Source organism: Aegilops tauschii, chromosome 1 (genome assembly GCF_002575655.3).
Source record: "Aegilops tauschii subsp. strangulata cultivar AL8/78 chromosome 1, Aet v6.0, whole genome shotgun sequence".
In the NCBI taxonomy this organism is placed as follows: domain Eukaryota; kingdom Viridiplantae; phylum Streptophyta; class Magnoliopsida; order Poales; family Poaceae; genus Aegilops; species Aegilops tauschii.
The window spans coordinates 159,375,796-159,392,288 of NC_053035.3; positions in this window are offsets into that span (position 1 = coordinate 159,375,796).

Here is a 16,493-nt window from a genome sequence, read left to right on the forward strand (position 1 = left end):
CCCCGATCCAGCTCGGGTCGAGGGGCGGGCGCCGTGCGGGAGGCGTCGGAGAGGCGAGTGCCGGTGTCAAAACCGGCGGATCTCGGGTAGGGGGTCCCGAACTATGCGTCTAAGGTCGATGGTAACAGGAGACAGGGGACACGATGTTTACCCAGGTTTGGGCCCTCTCTATGGAGGTAATACCCTACTTCCTGCTTGATTGATCTTGATGAATATGAGTATTACAAGAGTTGATCTACCACGAGATCGTAATGGCTAAACCCTAGAAGTCTAGCCTATATGACTACGGTAATGAGTATCTCCCTTTCTGGACGAAGTCCTCCGGTTTATATAGACACCGGGAGGATCTAGGGTTACACAAAGTCGGTTACAAAGGAAAAGAATCTGCATATTTGGTCGCCAAGCTTGCCTTCCACGCCAAGGAGAGTCCCATCCGGATACGGGTGCAATCTTCGGTCTTTACAGCCCATCAGTCAGGCCCATGGCTAACAGGCCGGACGCCCGAGGACCCCTTAGTCCAGGACTCCCACAGTAGCCCCTGAACCTGGCTTCAATGACGAGGAGTCCAGCACGCAGATTTGTCTTCGGCATTGCAAGGTGGGTTCCCATTTCCGAACTCCAAGATAGTCTCTGAACGGATGATTGTATCCGGACCTGCCACACCATACCCAACTGCAGAGAGAATATAATACTCCACGAGTCCAATTTGCTGATAACTTTTTACAACATGACATCACGTCCACCCGGTCATAATTTGGGACCATTTTTGTGTTTGTCGCTCCATGTTTCGAGACGCAGTTTCCATTGGCACGTCTTGTCGAAGCAGAGATCGTGTCCCCTTATTGCGGGATTTTCACCAATACGGGCGTGGGTAACCCAACCATGCCGTTTACACAGCCCTTGGGAGTAGGCGAGTTTTAGGGCGAGTGGGGAGGCGTTTGACATTCGTGGACTTTATAAGGGGATAAGGATTCGTCCTCATTCACCTACGCCTTCTCCTTCCTCTGCCCATCCATTCTTGAGCTCTAGCGCCCAAGCTCTAGCTTTCCCCGCCCGAGAAAGCACTCCAACCATGTCCGGATCCGGAGCTGGAGGCAAGTGGATGGCCTCCTCCGTTAAGAAGAGAGATATCAAGGAACTCCGAGAGGCCGGATACCTGGCCAAGGAGATCGTTCACCGACTCCCGGCCAAGGGACAGATTATTTCCACCCCCGAGCCTCATGAGAGGGTGGTGTTCCTTGCGCATTTCATCCGCGGGCTGGGATTCCCTCTCCACCCGTTTGTCCGCGGTCTGATGTTCTACTACGGGCTAGACTTCCATGATCTAGCCCCCAACTTTATCCTCAACATCTCGGCATTTATAGTCGTGTGTGAGGCCTTTCTCCGCATCCCACCTCACTTCGGCCTATGGCTGAAGACCTTCAATGTGAAGCCGAAGGTGGTGAGCGGTCAACAAGCAGAGTGTGGAGGTGCCATGGTGGGCAAGATGCCCAACGTCACCTGGCTCAAAGGCTCCTTTGTGGAGACGCTGAATGGGTGGCAGTCGGGGTGGTTCTATATCAACGAGCCGCGCGATACCAACTGGGCAGCGGCTCCCGAATTTTGATCCGGAGTTCCAATGCGGCTCACCTCCTGGCAAGAGAAGGGCCTAACCTGGGGTTCTTTGAACGAGCTGACTGGGCTCCAGACGTGCATCCAGAACATGATAACTAAGAAGATCAAACTTGTCAACGTGGCCCGGATTATGCTCATCCGCCAGATCCTTCCGTGCCAACGCCGGACTTACTATTTGTGGGAGTTCGATCCGGCCAAGCACCAGACGCTGCTAGAGCTCTTCGGCACGACACACGAAGACGTCTAGAAAGTGCTCAAGGCCGGCGAGGCATCACCGCCTACGACCGAGAATCGTGGGCTTAGCTTAAAGCGCTAGGCTAATTCGGTAGGTTCTTTCATGTTTTCAAGGCATAGCCTTTACTGGCATATTTTGAGGAAGGAGTCTAAGCCTCCCTATCAATTTCTTTTTAGGCCTGGACCGACATAGCGTGGCGGATCAATTGTCCAGCTCCGCTACCCGAAGATGAAGAAACCCCACTCCTGACGAAGATGCTGTTTTCGGCGCCTTATGATGTGCCGGAGAAGAAGGCCAAGAAGATGGCCAAAGGGACCAGGAGTGGCCTTCGCCGAAAGGGTGCTTCGGACATGTCGTCCGAAGACGAGACTGACTCTTCGGCCGCCGAAGACGACGGCGAGGGGGAGGAAGAAAGCGGCTCCCCCCTGAGGGGGGAAGGAAGAAAAGAGGGGCCGCAACAAATCTGGAGGCGAAGGCGCCCAAGAGGGGGAAGGGCTCCCCTGCGGATAACTCCGCGTGGGATGTCGATAGCAGCCCGGAGCGAATGCCCCGGACCAAGCCTCGGGCCGCCTCGTAAGTACCCCGAATCTCATGCACATCAGATGCCTGGCCTTTCCGCTTTGTAATATTAATATGTTTAAACTGTGCCATTGCAGTCCGGCCCGCGATGGCTCCCCGCGATCCTCAACAAAGGGTTCGCTGGGCACAAAGGAGATGGCTAGCATGTCCCCGCTACCCGCTCACTCCGTCTCGCCCAAGGGTGATGACGAGGTGGTGTCCCAAAGGACCTTCCCAGACCAAGGGGGGCGCCACAGGATGACACCTTGGCCGGCGGACACATGGGGGAAAAAAGCCCCCATGGGGACTGGTGATGGGGGCCAAGTTCAATTCGGCCCTCAGTCGGATGCCATTCCGGAAACCTACAAGGCTCTGGAGTTCAGCGAACGGCCTTCCCCGAAAGGAGGAGGTGTGCCTGTTCCGCTGGTGACCTCTGTCCAACCAGAGGCACCGGATAATTTGCTGGAAGCGCTGCGAGGCGCCTCCATTGTGGATGAACACCGTGCCCTTATGGGTACGGTGATCCAAAAGGTTCAGTCCGCCAAAAGCGGACTGACCGAGGCCTGCGCTAGCCTTTTAACAGGCTTTGAGGTAATAATAGTAGAAATAATGTCACAGTGTAGATAGTAGCCCCTGATGCTTTGTTTGGTGTTCGGAAAGAAAAAGCCGAACAGAGGATCAAAACGATTCTCGCAGGAGTCTAACATAATATCTCTATGTGAATAAGCAAGCGTCGCTGCTGGCTGCTGCCGCTCATACTGCGGAGGTCTCCAGCCTGAAGCAGAGCCTGGAGCGGGCCGACGAAGATCTCAGCCTCGTAAAGAAGCAGCTGGAGGACAGCCAAGGTATGTAGTAACCTGCACGCATATTTTAGGAAGAATGAATGTTTCGTGCGGACTAAAGCGTCATGAACTTTGTTAGGGGCCACGACCGAGGTGGCGGCCCTCAAGAAGGCGTTGGCCGAGGCCGAGGACAGAGCGGCCAAGGAGCGCGTCACATGCGAGAAGCATGAGGCCCGTGTCGACGAGGTCCAGCAAGAGCTCCAGGACGCCGTCAAGAAGTATAAGTCATTGGAGCATGATTCTAAGACGCAAGCGTCCGAACTTGTGAAGGCCCGCCAGAGCGCACGGGATGCCCGAGCCGAAGCCCAGAGCGCCCTCCAGGAAATCCATGCGGCCAAGAAGATCGTGGCGGGTAAGGCTTTTATTATGCAAAGCAAGTCTGTAAAGCAAAAGTTCCTTTTACTTACCCGGATTTGGAGCTCTCCAGGGGCGTTTACGGATTTGCCGTGCAGCATATCGGATGCTGCCGAGTTATATCAAGCCGAAGAAGGGAGTTCTTCGGAGAAACTATTCTGGTCTCAATACTTCGGACCAGAACATCCGGTGCCCTTCAGCGACCAGCTGAAACAGCTGGTCGAGCTGCACAAGGCGGCCGAGCTAGCCATGAAGGACCTAATAGTCCGGCTATGGCCTGCGGAGCCGATGCCCAGCAGCTACTTTGGATTGGTGAAGCGGCTTGTTAGTGCCTGCCCGCGGCTTGAAGTCATAAAGCGGTCGGTCTGCATTGAAGGTGCATGGATGGCCTTCGCCCGCATCAAGACGCACTGGGTGAAGATGGATGCCAAGAAGCTGATGACCGAAGGGCCGCCTGAGGGCAAGGAGCACCGCCGACCCGAGCTATATTTTGATGGTGTCCTGGAGGGATCCCGCCTTGTGGTGGAGCAATGTGCGAAGGATGTTATATTCCCATGAAAACATTCATGTTATCCTGTCTTGTAACTATGAAACAAGGTCGTTATGTAATATAATGCTTGTGACTTAAAATTTACCTCATGTGCGGCCGTTTATGTAATCTGAGGGTTAACCAGTCGTCGGGTTCTGCCCCCATGTAGATACTATGGGGGTGTTCGGGATAAATCTAAACACTCTTTACTCCATATTCTGGTCCTTAAAGGAGGTGTTTAGCGCAACAAACAAGGCAGTCGGACTATACGGCGTTTATCGCCCTCACGTAGCCATAGGGGTTTGACAATAAGAATCTTGGCGAAGCCCCTGGTATTCGGAAGACCGAGCTAGGGGCGCTATACACGCCTGATCGGATAAAAACCGATTCCTCGCATAAAGCGGAAAAAATCTCTAAGGATTTGAAACCTCTTGAACAGCTCACCAGCTCTCGCTGCATCATGACAGTCAGTTTTCGGCTTTCTCTACTGAGGTGCTCGTCTGGAAGAACTGGGACACAATCGCGGTAGTTCTCCCTTTACTACCCTAGCTGATATAGCGGAACGTAAGGTAGTAGGCACAGGAGCCGGGCAACCCAACTATTGACCAAAGACATGATTCGGAGCCGATGCATATAATGCTATAAGTTCGGGGTGCCGAACCATACTATAAAAAGTGTTCGGACTTTATTGTCGTACTACGGGGCGTGATGAAGCCCCTGGCGAAGTGATACGTACCAGAGTGTACGGGTTCGATGAGTAATAAATACAAAGGTCAGGAGAAAATCAAGTAATAAGCTAATGCTACCATTTATTTACCATTGTAATGTGATTAATACGTTGAGGCGTACTTATACAAGAAATGCGATAAGCAAATAAGGCTATTTTAACGTGCCATGACCAAGAGCGAGCTGCGTGCGGGTATGTAAAACAGGTATAGCAATCATTAGAAGAGACCACCTGGAGATTCCCTTGTACGCCAAAGCTCCTTGCCTCCTTGGTGAGCCGACAAACGGCTTGTCAGAAGAAAACCTCGAAGAGAGAAAAACCCGAAATGAAACGGAAAGGTGAAGGTGTGCGAATCTGAGGGTCGGTCGAGCCGCACTGTGGATCGTGAGCTAGCCATGCCTCCGTCGATACCCATGGGATTTTGAGTGCGTAGTTATGTACGCGCAGTACGAATGCCACTACCTGATCAGGGCTGGCACGGAGGCCAAATTGCTAGTCGAGCTCTTGATGGGCCACTCTGTCCTGCTGCAGCGTAGTTTGGACCCTCTTTACGATGTCCAGGGGCTCGGCAGCCGGATTACGGTTCTGCTTGAGAAGGCCGCTCTGTACTTCTGCTGCTAGGGCGGCGGTGTGCTCCTCTGTACGGAGGGAGCGTTCCGTGTTTCCGTTGACCGTTATGACGCGGCATGGACCGGGCATCTTGAGCTTAAGATAAGCATAGTGCGGCACCGTGTTGAACCGAGCGAATGTCGTCCATCCGAGCAGTGCATGATAACCACTGCGGAATGGGACGATGTCAAAGGTTAACTCCTCACTTCGGAAGTTGTCGGGGGATCCAAAGACAACCTCTAGTGTGATTGAGCCCGTAAAGCGGGCCTCTACACCTAGTATGACTCCTTTGAAGGTAGTCTTCGTTGGCTTGATCCTTGATGGGTTAATGCCCATTTTGCGCACTGTGTCATGATAGAGCAGATTGAGGCTGCTACCACCGTCCATGAGGACTCTCGTTAGGTGGAATCCATCAATGATTGGGTCCAGGACTAGTGCGGCTGATCTGCCATGCCGGATACTGGTCGGATGATCCCGACGATCAAAAGTGATCGGGTATGATGACCATGGATTGAACTTGGGAGCGACTGGCTCTATCGCATAGACGTCCCTTAGTGTGCGTTTGCGCTCCCTTTTGGGGATGTGTGTGACGTATATCATGTTTACTGTTTTCACTTGAGGGGGAAACTTCTTCTCTCCCCCTGTGTTCGGTTGTCGGGGCTCCTCGTCGTCGTCCTTGCTTTGTGATCCCTTTTCCCTGTTCTCGGCGTTTAATTTGCCGGCCTGTTTAAAAACCCAGCAATCTCTATTGGTGTGATTGGCCGGTTTGTGCGGGGTGCCATGAATTTGGCACAGACGGTCAAGTATGCGGTCCATGCTAGATGGTCCATGATTGTTTCTTTGATACGGCTTTTACCGCTGAATGGACTTGGAGCCGCTGAATCCGGCGTTTACAGTAGTTTCATCGGTGCTATCGCCATTGCTTCGGCGTTTGTGCCTGCTGTGTCGGGGCTTGCTGTTACTGTTTTTGGCCTCAGAGGGGCCTGCCTCGCTGGCCGTATTTTTGCTACGAGCCAGCCTGCTGTCCTCACCCGCGCAAAAGCGGGTCATGAGGGCCGTGAGGGCGGCCATAGATTTCGGCTTTTCTTGTCGGAGGTGGCGGGCGAGCCATTCGTCGCGGATGCTATGTTTAAAGGCCGTTAGGGCTTCTGCATCTGGACAATCGACGATTTGGTTCTTTTTAGTTAGGAACCTAGTCCAGAATTTCCTGGCTGACTCCCCGGGCTGTTGAACTATGTGACTTAAGTCATCAGCGTCTGGCGGCCGGACGTATGTACCTTGGAAGTTGTCAAGAAAGGCTTCTTCCAAGTCCTCCCAGCTGCCGATGGAATTTTCAGGCAGGCTGTTTAACCAGTGCCGAGCTGGCCCTTTGAGTTTTAGTGGGAGGTACTTGATAGCATGAAGGTCGTCTCCGCGGGCCATGTGAATGTGGAGAATAAAATCCTCGATCCATACCGCGGGATCGGTTGTTCCGTCGTATGATTCAATATTGACGGGTTTGAACCCTTCGGGGAATTCATGGTCCATTACTTCATAAGTGAAGCAAAGAGGTTGTGCGGCACCTCTATATCGGGCCGCATCGCGACGTAGCTCCGATGGAGTCCGTCTATGGTTATCGGCTCGAGCGTGACTAGGTTTGTCACGTCCAAATAGGTAGCCGTCGTCACGTGTCGAGGCGCATCCTCGCGATCCGTAGATCGATCTTGTATGTCCTGCTCTACTGCCCAGGGTTTGCCGGAGGTCATATGTATAACCCTGAACTGTTTTGTCTCTATTTTTCCGTGGCGGCGGGGCGGGCTGTTCGGCTTGAATTGCCGCTCTATCCCGACCACGAGGTGGTCGATCCGCCGCATTGTCCTGACCGCGTAGTGTTCGGTCGGCCGCGTTACGCGAGGGAGGTATGGGATCCGGCGCCTCTTCATCAAACTGAGGTAGCAACCTTCGCTTTGGGTAACTCTTGGCTGGGCGTCTGATGCCGTATTCTTTGGCTGCCAGGACATCAGTCCATCTGTCGACGAGCAGATCTTGGTCAGCTTGAAGCTGCTGCTGTTTCTTTTTCAGGCTCCTTGCAGTGGCTATTAGCTGGCGCTTAAAGCGCTCCTGCTCCAGAGGCTCCTCTGGCACGATGAAGTCATCGTTGCCGAGGCTTGCCTCCTCCTCGGAGGGCAGATGGTAACTACCATCCTCCGAGTCTTCTTCCATTGCCTGTTCGTCAGGGCTAACTTTCCCATCTTCCCGATGGTCTTGTTCGGCAGTTTGTTCATCGGGTTCTTATGTGTCTTCGGCACCATCCGGAGTGTTATCGTCTCCTGTGCCGGTGTTGTTGTCCCGGCTGCGGCGGGATTTAGAGCGGCGCCGCTGACGCCGGCGCTTTGGTTGTGTCTTGGGAGGGTCCTCCTTTGTGGTGTTTTCCTTGTCATCGCCACTATTATTTTTCGGCGTGTCTACCATGTAGACGTCATATGAGGAAGTGGTTGTCCATCGTCCAGTGAACGGCGGGTTTTGGGCCTCCTCGTCTCCGGCATCGTCGTCCATATCGTCGATGTCTTTGGACTCATAGTCAAGCGCGCCGGTTAAGTCTTCGACAGTGGCTATGAAGTGGGTGGTGGGTGGGAAGCGAAATTCTTCGTCATCATCAGCCTCCAGTTCGAACCGGACATAATTCGGCTGTGAGTCCCCCGCCAAGGACAAGTTTTTTAACGAGTTCAGCAGATCGCCCAAGGGCGAGTGCTGGAAGATGTCTGCGGCGCTAAACTCAAAAATCGACAAGCGATCAAGTTCGGCATCTGCGGACTCATGCGGTTTGGAACTTATACTCGGAGAAGAGTCTGGAGCTCCGGTAACGCGAGCATTATGTGAGGTTAAGTCCATGTGCGGCTCCAGCGCCGGGGAGTTTGTGGCCTCCGTGGTGGGGTCGAGCCTCCGATCCTGGGATGTCGCAGTGTGCTTTGGGTCTAAGGCCAGAGGGGTCACAGGAGCTATCTCCTGGATGTGGTCTGACGACAGATTTAGGTCATGTTCGTCAAGGTGACCAGGAGCGGTCGCCGCGGTCTCGAATACGGTGAAGATCAAATCTCCACGGATGTCCGCAACGTAATTCAAGCTCCCAAATCTGACATGATGGCCAGGGGCGTAGCTATCGATCTGCTCCAGGTGGCCAAACGAGTTGGCCCGCAGTGCGAAGCCGCCGAACACGAAGATCTGTCCGGGGAGGAAGGTTTCTCCTTGGACAGCGTCATCGTTGACGATTGAAGGGGCCATCGAACCTTTTTGGGGACGGCACAGTGGAACTCTTAATGAAAGCACCAATGTTGGTGTCAAAACCGGCGGATCTCGGGTAGAGGGTCCCGAACTGTGCGTCTAAGGTTGATGGTAACAGGAGACAGGGGACACGATGTTTACCCAGGTTCGGGCCCTCTCTATGGAGGCAATACCCTACTTCCTGCTTGATTGATCTTGATGAATATGAGTATTACAAGAGTTGATCTACGACGAGATCGTAATGGCTAAACCCTAGAAGTCTAGCCTATATGAGTACGGTAATGAGTATCTCCCTTTCCGAACTAAGTCCTCCGGTTTATATAGACACCGGGAGGATCTAGGGTTACACAAAGTTGGTTACAAAGGAAAAGAATCTACAGATTTGGTCGCCAAGCTTGCCTTCCACGCTAAGGAGAGTCCCATCCAGATACGGGTGCAGTCTTCGGTCTTTACAGCCCATCAGTCCGGCCCATGGCTAACAGGCCGGACGCCCGAGGACCCCTTAGTCCAGGACTCCCTCAGCGGGCGATGGCGCCGGGGCACCGGAGATGGCGCAGTGTCGGGGCGAGCGGCGGGGGTCGGGGCATGGCCCGATCCAGATCCCGAATCAGGGGGGAGGAGAGGAGTGTGGGTGCGTGGGGGAAGTGGGGGGTCTAGTGGTTAGGGTTCGGGGGTGTGGCCTAATAGGCCAGGGGGCAGCGGGGGTGGGCCGGCTGGGCCGCGTGTGTGGCCAGCTGGGCCTGTTGGTCCAGATGGCAACGGGGTCTTTTTGTTTTTTGTTGCCTTCTCCTTTTCTTTTATTTACTTTTGTTGTTTGACTAAATTTGGAATTTCAAATTTGAACATGATTGAATCATCGCGAGGTTAACAACAACAATTGCGGTGATGTGGCATCATTAGCATGAGATTACTGTAGCATAATTATCCGGGCGTTACAATTCTCCTCCACTACAAGAAATCTCGTCCCGAGATTTAGGAGGTAGAAGGAAACAGTTTGGGGTATTCATCACGCAGGCGATCCTCGCGTTCCCAGGTGGCTTCGTCTTCAGAGTGATGCGACCACTGGACCTTGAGGAACTTGATCGCCTTCTGACGTGTGCGGCGTTCAGCTTGGTCGAGAATGTGACCGGATGCTCTTTATAGGAGAGGTCCTGTTGCAACTCAAGCACTTCATGATCCACTGCTCGGATTGGGTCCTTGAAGCAGCGGCGGAGTTGTGACGGGTGGAACACATCATGAACATGAGAAAGGTTCGACGGAAGCTCCAACTGGTATGCCACTTTTCCACGCCTTTCGAGAATAGTGAAAGGACCAATGTAGTGAGGGGCTAGCTTGCCCTTGATCCCGAAGCGGTGTGCACCCTTCATTGGTGTGACTCGAACATAAGCATTCTCGCCAGGTTGATAGACCATGTCTTTGTGATGACGGTCATACTGACTTTTCTGACGCGACTGAGCAGTCTTGAGATTCTCACGGATATGCGGACTTGTTCTTCTGCGTGTTGGATAATATCCGACTGAAGAGTGGATGTTCCCAAGTTTCTAACTAGTTCAGAGGGGTTCGGCACTTTCGTCCATATAATACTTCGAAGGGAGCCATCTTCAGACTAGCTTGATAGCTATTGTTGTAGGAGAACTCAGCATACGGGAGAGATTCCTCCCATTTCTTGCCGAAGGAAATAATACAAGCTCGAAGCATGTCTTCCAGAACTTGATTGACGCGTTCAACTTGTCCCTGCGACTGAGGGTGAAATGCAGTACTGAAAGATAGATGAGTTCCCATAGCTTCTTGGAAACTTGCCCAGAATCTTGAAGTAAATAAGCTGCCACGGTCTGAGCTGATTACCAGCAGAATACCATGAAGTGAAAGAATTCTGGACATATAGAGAGTTGCCAGCTGACTAGCAGTGATGGTTTGTTTCACGGCCAGGAAGTGTGCAACTTTAGAAAGTCGGTCAATGACGACAAGAATAGCATCATTACCTTTCTACGATTTGGGAAATCCAGTGACGAAGTCCATTTCAACATGATCCCATTTCCATTCAGGAATAGAGATAGGTTGCAGAGTTCGAGCAGGCCTTTGATGTTCTGCTTTGATACGATGGCAAATGTCACATTCAGCAACATAGCGAGCAATGTCTTGCTTCATGTTTGACCACCAGAATATCTGACGAATGGCTTGGTACATCTTGGTGCTACCCGGATGAATAGACAGAGGCGTATCATGAGCTTCTTTCATAACTTCCTTAGTCATATCCAGGTTTTCTCCTTACACGGCACCACTAGGTGGCCTTTGAAGTACAAAGTGCCATCATCAACAATAGTGAAGAATGAGGGCTTTCCTTCTGCGAGGTAGCGTTTAATCTTTTCAAATTGAGAGTCATATCCCTGAATTCTCTTGATGGAGTCCAAGAGATCTGGTTTGACAGCTAGGGTATTGAGGGAACCCTGGGAAACAACGCGAAGGTTCATCTTGCGGAATTCTAGAGGAGGGGGTGCGAGTGCACCAGGAGGAACAATATGGAGGTTCGGCTTTCTGAATTCTTCAACAAGCGAGGGCTGAACTTTTCGAACCTCAAGGTGATTGCAATATGACTTGTGGCTCAAAGCATCAGCCATTACATTAGCCTTGCCTGGTGTATAGGAAATACCCAAGTCAAAGTCGGCTACAGTCTCCATCCATCTCTGCTGACGGAGGTTCAAGTCTGGCTGGGTAAACAGGTACTTCAGACATTGGTGGTCGGTGAAGATCTCGCAACGATTACCGAGAAGGTAATGTCGCCACTGTTCCAGTGCATGTATAACAGCATCAAGCTTGAGGTCATGAACTGGATAGTTCTCTTCGTGAGAGCACAACTGATGAGAGGCATAAGCAATCACTCTCCACTCTTGCATTAGGACATGGCCTAATCCTTGTCGTGAAGCGTCGCAGGAAATGACGAAAACCTTCTTAGAATCTGGCGGAGCAAGCACTGGGGCAGAAGTCAGCTTGTCTTTGAGTGCTTGGAAACTTTCCTGACACTTTTCTGTCCAATCAAACTTGACGCCTTTGTGAAGCAGACCAGTCAGGGGCTTGGCGATCTTGGAGAAGTTCTCGAGAAATCGACGGCAATAGCTGGCGAGTCCGAGAAAACTTCTGACTTGTTTGACATTCTTCGGAGGAGTCCAATCGAGAATAGCCTGAACTCGCTAGGGGTTGACGGCAATACCATCCTTGGAGATCACATGGCCAAGGTAGGTTACTTCGGGAAGCCAGAATTCAGACTTGGAATACTTAGCATATAGTTGATGCTCTCGAAGTTTTTCCAGAACAAGACGAAGATGTTCAGCATGTTCCTCTTTGTTCTTGGAGTACACAAGGATATCATCCAGATAAACCACGACGAACTTGTCGAGGTATTCCATGAATATATAGTTCATCAGACGAGAGAAGGTGGCTGGAGCATTTGTCAAGCCAAAGGACATGACGGTGTACTCGTATGAACCATAGCGAGTAACGAAGGTGGTCTTGGGAATATCCTCTTCATGAACCCGAATCTGGTGGTAACCCAACCTCAAATCAAGTTTAGAGAATACTGAAGAACCAGCAAGTTGATCATACAGGTCGTTGATTCTGGGAAGCGGATACTTGTTCTAAATTGTTGCCTGATTGATAGGACGGTAATCTTGGACCAAACTATTAGTTCCATCCTTCTTCTTGACAAAGAGAGAAGGTGCTCCCCAAGCAGAGGAACTTGGAAAAATGAAACCCTTGCTAAGATATTTGTCAATTTCCTCCTTAAGCTCAAGGAGTTCATGCGGCAGCATCTTGTATGGCCGCTTGGCAATAGGAGTAGTGCCCGGCTTCAAGTCTATGATGAATTCAACAGCTCTAGCCGGGGGTATTCCTGGAAGTTCTTCTGGAAAGACATCTTCAAAATCATGAATGACTGGAATGTTCTCGATTCCCTCAAGAGGTGAAGCATTCAATGCATTGAGAACATATATCTGACTCTCGGCATTCTGGATCATCTGAGCTGAGTAGTGGATCAACTGGCCAGAAGGGTGTGTGAGTTGGACTTTCTTAGCAGCACAGTCGAGGAAAGAATTATGTGCTTTCAGCCAATCCATACCGAGAATGACATTTATGGTAGAACCCTTGAGGGCCATGAGTGAAGCAGAGAACACTAATCCTCCAATTACAATGTGGTTGTTGTGGGCTACCATCGAGGTATCCCACCTGGATCCTGGAGAGTTAATCACCAGCAGAGGGTACACGTTTTCAAATGATAAGTCTTGCTCGCATGCAAACGCCTCAGATATGAAGGAATGCGACGCTCCTAAATCAAAAAGAATAGACGCTGGCACTGAGTTAACAAGGAGGGTTCCCATCATGACGGTTGGTTCCTTCTGAGCCTTATCAACATCGATGTGGTTGGACTGGCCAAGTATAACAGCAGACGGTTGGGTATTGCTGTTTCTGGAACGATAGCTTCGACGGCTCTTCTTACGACCCACAGCAGAACGCGATGCAATTTTAGGCTGATCCTGGCAACAGTTGAGAGCAGGGTGACCTGACAGTCCACACCTGTGGCATAAGCCATCATTATGTGGAGGAGCTACAGCATTGGAATGTTCACCCTGAATCGTTAGTTGTCTCGGTGGTGGAGGCAGGCGAGGTGCAACATAAGACGGCCTTGGTGTTGGAGCAGGTCGGTGATGAACATTGTGTCGGATCCAGACTCGGCGTTTCTGAGAAGGCTGACTCGAGGATGGGCCAACATCTCGAGTACGCTTCAGCGACTCCTGGTACTCAGTCAGACCAGTTTCAGTTTGAAAAGCTTGGCTGACAAGCGTCGCAAAGTCTACGCAATCATGAGCAACAAGTGCGAGCTTTATATCGAGACGCAGTGCTTCACAGAATTTCTCCTTCTTGCGAGCGTCAGTGCAGACGTCATCCGCAGCATAGCGAGATAATTCAAGGAATTTCCTCTGATATTCATCCACAGTCATTGTGCCATGTGAGAGTTTGCGGAACTCCTTCTTCTTTTGGTATATCAGACCTTGAGGAATGTGCCATGCACGAAAGGCTGACTGAAATTCTTGCCAAGTGGTTACAGTCTCTGCAGGCAGCATACCCCTGTGGCTTTCCCACCATTGAGCAGTTGGACCCTTCAGGTGAAATGTCGCAAAGGTGACGTAACTGGCAGGGGCAACATTAGCTGACTCCATCTCAAACAGGATGTCACGGAGCCAATCATCAGCATCCATAGGATTAGTGTAGTTACGAAAAATGGATGGGTTGAGGCGCACAAATTCTGGCAGTGTTATTGGGGCAGGCTGTTGATGAGCATTCTGGTTTGGAAACTAGGCCATTACCCCAGTCATAAACTGACGATTGAGCTCAAACTGCTGCATCATTGCGGCAATATGGGGTGGAGGTGGAGGATCGTCAGCCATCCTGCTAAAAACATTAGGAAGCAGTTTAACAAGGGGTGGAGCAGGTGTATGGAGTCACTCATGATGTAACTTGAACAATGAGCAAAGGCGCAGTGTGTACAAAGCAGTAGTCATTAAAGACATATAGATACATATACAGAGCCAATTACACGTTGTTGTATGAGTTCGGACAAGAGAATCATCCTAGACATACTAGGCGGCACGCTTGCACGCGATGGAGGGATACAACAACGGGACATAGCAAAGGCTACATCAACATCGAAGAAAACCACTAGAGCAAGGAATCTGCAGGGGACAACGCAGGGTGCCCTCGATAAAAGGATCCTGCGGCCCGTGAACAATGTGAAGCAGATCCTGGCCCTCAATTTGAGAAAGATGTAATACAAACCTCCAGGTGGATGTGATCAAGAGAACCTAGGGTAGAGTTAACAAAATCATTTAACCCGATTAGAAGAGAGGTCAGATTCCCAGAGTAAAGGTCGAGGAGTAAAAGATCCTAATACCACCCAATGGCGGCGTGGGCCCGTAAGCCACACAACCATGTTAGTAAAACAGTTTTTCAAAGACTAGACTCAACTTCGTCCAAGGAGTTGGAAAGGGGGATCCTACAGGCAGCCGGTTCTGATACCAACTTGTGACTCCCTCGATTCGACCGTACACTAATCATACATGCAACTATGTACGATCAAGATCAGAGACTCACGGGAAGATATCACAACACAACTCTAGACACAAATTGAAATAAAACAAGCTTTATATTACAAGCCAGGGGCCTCGAGCTCGATACACAAGAGTCAACGGAAGCAACAATATCTGAGTAGAGACATAAAGTTAGACAAAACTACCTTAAGAAGGCAAACACAAAACAACAACGATCGAAGAGGCAAGACCTCCTGCTTGGGACCTCCTAACTACTCCTGGTCGTCGGCATTCTCCATGTAGTAGTAGGCATCGGTGGTGGCATCTGGCTCCAGAGATCCACCATCTGGTTGCATCAACTGGAAAGATTAAAGAAGGGGGAAAAGGGGTAGCAAAGCAACCGTGAGTACTCATCCAAAGTACTCGCAAGCATCAGATCTATACTAAATATGCATTGGTATCAAAGGAAGGTATGTATCTGTGGACTAAACTGCAGAATTCCAGAATAGAGGGGAAAAGCCTAGCCTATCGAAGACTAGCATCTTCAAGGAGCTCCAAGCATCTTGCAGCATGTAGAAGAGTAAAGAATATCAGTTTAATTAGCAAGCATATTGTAGTATTAATGCCCAGATATCCTTCCTCGACTCCCTACGAGAAAGCAATCCTGGAGCCACATCTCCATCACATATCTCAAGTAACCAGTTCTAGTTGTAATAGATCATGATACAGTTATGAACATCCATTACTGTGGACACGGTATTCGAATATATAACTTACCTTCAGGGGTGCACCACGTTACCCAACACGCTCGACCACTCTGGCCAGACACACTTTCCTGGGTCATGCCCGGCCTCGGAAGATCAACACGTCGCAGCCCTACCTAGGCTCAGCAGAGAGGTCCCCGGCGGTCTACATCCTAAGCACTCCGGGGTCTGGGCCCATCGCCCATTGCACTCCGAGTCGTTGTGCGCAAGGGGATACCAGCACCACCCGTGAAGTGGATGGCACGATCCGGCTCGGCCAGAATGTTGAACTGGACGTCTGACAAAGCTTCGGCTGATACTGCAACGTCGAGGCCCATATCTATTCTCGCGTGGTGGTTAGTGTGTAAAGGCCAAAGCCCAAGTCAGAACAAATACCCAAACTTGTTAGTGCATTGGGGGCTCGCGGAGACGAGCAGAGACTCACGATAATGTGACCCCGTCGCCCCATCTCATGGACTTACGGCAAGGGCCCGGAATGCCCGGTCGTGCCACGTAGAAAACTCGCGGGTGCTCAACGGGTCCGCCCAACTTTCACATCAACTCGCGGGTACCCCTCAGGGCCGACCCGACTTCAACAATGGTCTCATGTAAAGTCCTGGTAACCGTGTGTCCAAAACATCAAGGAGGAAAACCCAAGGAATCACCCTTGGTGAATTCCACTCAATGTAATCATCAAGGTGAACATAAGAGGAACCACCCTTGAGGTTCACACTTGAGGGGTTGCACGACAAAGCCATACCGGGAGTGGTGAAGGAGGAACCACCCTCATTGACCATGGCCAAAAAGCTACACTACAGAGTTGTCATCAGGAGTGCGTTGTGAGGTCTCAACCTCGGCACTCGATAGTAGCTCTGCAGAGTCGAGCAACAAAAGGGACATGATGTGATGTGATGTGAGGTGTCGGGCTCTGGTCGTCGATCACG